The sequence below is a fragment of the Phalacrocorax aristotelis genome, chromosome 4, assembly GCF_949628215.1.
Source record: "Phalacrocorax aristotelis chromosome 4, bGulAri2.1, whole genome shotgun sequence".
Taxonomy (NCBI): Eukaryota; Metazoa; Chordata; class Aves; order Suliformes; family Phalacrocoracidae; genus Phalacrocorax; species Phalacrocorax aristotelis.
This window is the reverse complement of record NC_134279.1, coordinates 28,398,538-28,403,658: the sequence shown is the minus strand read 5'-3', so window position 1 is coordinate 28,403,658 and position 5,121 is coordinate 28,398,538.

Sequence of the window (5,121 nt, the reverse complement as noted above, 5' to 3'; positions counted from 1 at the left end):
CTCCCCCGCCGCCCCGCCTAACGCCGTGTCACGGCGGGAGGGTGGCTTGGGGCTGTCCCCGCACGGCCCCACGCGCGGGCAGAATGGCTGGTCGCTACCGGCCCTGGCCCAGGGGCCAAGGGTCACGCACAAACCCATCAGACACATCCATGGGGGCAGGCAGCCTCCCCCGCGCTGCCCCGAGGGCGGCTTCCAGCCGAGCTCGGCCTGCCCTCCCCACGCAGGCCCCGCACCCACCTGCCGTGACCCACGGAACGGCAGATGGGATAGTCGAGGCCAAGGTCCAGGCCCAGGCCAGGTGCACAGGCAGGTACGGCCCCGCCGTACACACCTCACCGACCGTATCTCCGGGCCGAGGCACCTGGACCTTGGAATGAGCCGCTCCGTTGGCAGCCTGTTAGGCAACTTGCTTCCCTCAGGCCTCCCTCCCGCCCTCCCAGAGGCCGAGAAGCGGATCTGTGTCTAGCCTACCTTTTTAGGAAGGTTTAATGCACACAAGAAAGCGTGTGATTTAATGCATCCTTTTTAACAAACAGAGGAAATTGTGACTGGTCACAGGTGTTTTCCTAGGGGCTGTCACTCAAGAGACTGTTCAGATAACAGCTTTAGATAACTACGTTTATTAGATAATATAACAACATAAATTTAGATAACTGGGTTTAGATAAAAATTCTCCTGTTTCAGGTCAGCAGCCATGTAGTAGCAGCTCTGGCTCAGGAGAGATTTGTACTATTAACGAGTTATTCTGTAACTGTCCATTACAAAATTGCTTACATATCCCTGTAGCGGGCAGAGATAGCATATTTTTAAAATGATATATTTTTTTAAACAGGTTCACATTTAGACCTCCGCGGAACTGTGCTGAATTACATGAGCTGAGACACTATCCCTGATTCCAGATTTTCTGAAACCAGAATTTTTGCACTGTGTGCCAAGCAGTCTGGGTAACAGCACTATGAAGGACGCACGGTTAAAGATATTTCACAAGCAGTGAAACTCATTTGGAGAAATTCTTCATAAACAACTTTCATACCTCAATGCACAAAGCATCTAGCAGAAAAAAAAATGCCAGCAGCCTAACCCACTGCTGGGGGGGGAGGTATCTAGGGAGCGCTACAATCATAAATTCTACAACAGGAAAACCTAAATGTTACTCGTTCTGAATTAGATCCTGAATAGCTAAGATACTTTCACACGTCCCTCATACTTCGTTGGTGGCAGCTAAAACAGCCCCAGCACAATTCAGCTGCAGGTTGTTCCAAATGACAGTCCCCATCTGCACTGGTTATACCACCAGCCGTGGCCGAGGATGCTCCACCCCACCCACCTCCCCATTTATGTGTGCGTTTTGGGTCTCTTCCAGAGAAATCAACACAAGATGTCCTTGGCTGCTAGGGGAATCACAACTTTCTTCTTTAGGCAGCAGCTATGTCAGTAGCGGAACTCGCACCTCCTATACTTTCAGTGTAACTATTTGTAAATGCAGCTCTACTAACAGTTGATTATTGAAGGCATTCTGAAATTTTAAAAAGTCTATACTTGAAAAGTGCCTTATGCCCAGTAGATAAATTGCACACAACTGCGAACTGGTTAAAACTGGTAAATCAAAACAGGTTGTTGATTGCATCCAAAAGATTTGTCATTGCTCTGTTGTGCAGGGCCAAAGGGTTAATCTCAAAACTGATTACTTTAAGACTTCCTTTTTATCAGTAACAGAAATATAAAGGATTATTTAAATTAGTGTAATTAAACAAACTCATATTTACGTTAGTTCTTAGGCCCATATTTGCATAATGCTGAAAAGCTCAAGGAATTCCTGGATAATTCTCTGTTGGATTTACTCTCTGTTGCCAGTCCCCTGCAGAACAAAAATCCTGCTCTATTTCTGAGAGACAGCCAAAAATTTTCTTCAAGGAGTGATGTATTCATATCACTCTAGTTCAAAAGAAGTAAAAAGTTTCTAAATTGAGTGTTACCAAAAAAAGACCGCAAGAGCTAGAAGGGCATACTAACATCAAGACCAGAGGTCATGTACCTTTCAAACTGTATATACACCACTTGAAGAACTAGTCCAGATTTTGTGTATATTCTTGTGATGTACAGGCCCAGTCAGAAAGTCTGATCTTTGTTCATGTCAAGTCTGATAAAGTTTAGCCAAACGCTAACAGAGCCAAATTCTCAAACTGCAAGAACAATCTGTTTGTGTACTGTAAACCAACAGTACTTCATGGTCCTGATTCACTATTGCTTTGTTTTCTCTGCTTTTCTTACACCTGTGTAATGTAACTGTTGCATTTAAACCACCAAAAGGTGCCAGCGCACCAGATGGTGACTGGCAGTGGGCAAGACGACATGTAATCGTCTTCTCCAATCTTCTAAAGGGCCAAATCCTCTCAGAAGTGGGTTTCTCTTAAGAAATGTAGTGAAGCTGTAGCTAACAATAAAGCTAGCACAATTTATAACCATATGTGTTATTTACTTATCTCAAAGTCAGAAGAACCCTCTGTGTTTATTGCCATTCAAACCAATTGAAATAAACCAATTTGAAAATAGCAGTGATATTATAATTCTGTTGTTTGGCAGGTAAAACGGACACACCTATCCCGTGTACTAACATTTGCACCCTTTTTCTCTCAACTCTTAGTTGGATTAACTACTTAAATAGGACTAAAAATTTATATCCTGTAACTAAACACCCTTGAATAAAATGACACGTTAGAAATTGCTATTTCTACGGGAAGTACCTAGGTAGATATGTTAAAAAAAAAACTGACTGAGACCTTTTTTTTACGTATTTTCCCTAAGTAACTTTCTTCACTGTGGCAATTGAATTCCCAGCAGTTCTATTTGTTCATTTTTAACTTGGCTGGGCATACCCAAATGCTCACAGCCACTATATATTTTAACTTCCAGAGCCTCACAGTCAAGTAAACTACAGATAATAGCATACTAAGATAGACCCTCAGTTTTCAATATTGCCAGCTCAGGAACCTTGCGGTTCTCCTCAGTTCTGTGCTCTTGCAAATACTGAATGAGAATTCAGGGATTAGAGCTTTAGGAACACAGTCAAAGGGTACTGAAAAGACCAAAACCCACAGAAGCCAAATAAAAAGCATACTGTTCCTCTTAAAAATCTTAAGACAAAAAAGCCTGAATCTCATCAACATGCAGATTTTGACTCATTTTTGAAAGTTTGGGCTCACAGAACGGCACTAGAAATAGATCCTTACAGAATTAAAAGGAATCTTTCCTTTAAGGCATATTGGCCAAAATACCTCATATTGGTACAGTAAAACATTCAAAGGGAAAAGTGGGATCTCAAGTTTGACTCTGTAATTTTAATATTTTAACAGTGAATTACAAGTGCTAGGGGCATGATATGGACCTCAAAGTACAAGAGGTATAATGGCATTGCTACGGTAAATCGATCACAACTTGCTGCTTCTCTGAGGCTGCCCTATAGGTACCATTTGTGTATTGTTTACTATCCCAAGAAGCCTGGCTCATGCAAAAGGTTAACGTTATGCAATAGATTTTACACAGCAAGAGGTATTACTTGTTCTACAACCCTCCACTAGCCAGTTCATTGGCTGTCTCTCTGTGAAACTGTAAAATACCCTGTTTCTGATAAGAAATGTGATCCATTTGCTCCTTAGGACTAAATATTGTTTAAGGAGGTATTTTTAAAAACAAAATCTCTATACTAAAATAATCAGATTAAAATCTTCACTGCTTACATTTTCAAGTACTAATATATTAGAGATATTTAATAATCTTCAACCACCCAAGGATAAGAGTTCTCTTTAATGGAGATAAGCAGATGAAATTATCTCCAGTTCATGGGTGCTCATTAGAAGACTAAGTTTAATAAAATTCCACTGACAGTTTAGAAATGTTATCTGTCCCCACCTTGTTTGTATAGGGTCAAGACTATTTAGATCATATTTCTAGTGTCAAAGCTTAAAGTTGTTTTGAATCTGAAGTTTTAGCCTAGGGGCATCTCTAATTTTCAGTTGGTAAAGATGCTTGTAACTTACAAATCCAGTAGCTGTTGCGCTACAGCGTTGGATGGTACTAAGTGAGCTAGTGCCTGGAGAGCTAAGCCAGCCTACAGCAGCTATGGGTCATGACTCGAAGTACCCAAAACAGGTGTGCAGAGAGAGAAAGTAACAAACTTCCTTAAAAGAAAGCAGTATTCACCATCAAGACAAACACTGCTCACATCACATTGCTCAAATGGTCTTTACCAGAAGAGTCATCCTCTGCAAAACATACAGGTCTTTTGCAATTTTGAAAAAAATGAGGTTTTAGAAAAAGCAAAAAACACACTACATATTCTTATCAGTAAAACTTCATTTTGTAAGAAAAGGAACGTTCAGAAATTTGGAGTTCTTTTTCAAGGTAGCCTCATTTTGAACTGTAGCGTTATAAAAAAGAATTTTTACATTTACAAATTCGAAGTCAAACATTTCAGCTTTTCTCCCCCAAGTCTTGCAATCACACATTGAAATCTAAATTTTCTATTGTCCTAAAATTAGATCAAAATCAACCTTAAAGTCTCAAAATAATTGATGAAACAATTCATGTTTTGTAGGAACATGCCTAGTAGTGACCTCTTACCTGGTGATGACCTTTAAATCCACCAGAGGATCCCAGGGGAAGGTCAGTACATGATTGAAAGCTACAAACCCAGATTACATCAGCATATCTGCACTGAATTGTATGTATCTAAAGAACAAGGGTTACCGCAGAATAAAGGAGCACCGGTCATATGTCAATATTAGTACGATTAGATAAACAGAGTAGTGTCAGCAGGATGTCTGAAACACAACATGCTGGCGTTGTATTTTAAAGGCTGGATTCTGCAGGGATCAAGATGAACCCTGTGACAGAGCAATGCTAAATCAGCTGCAGAAGTCACTTAGGTTTTTTCCTCACAATCCAGTAAAGTGAAAAAGTACATAGAGTTTCTGGGGAGGGACCAGAACGGCCTTGCCAGCTCCTATTACAGGACCGGGGAAGAAAACAATTGTTCTGGATGCTTTGCTAGATCAGTGGCCTTCAATACATCAGTCCTTTTGTTTCTTGGAAATACAGCTGCTAAACATGCTTGAATAACTG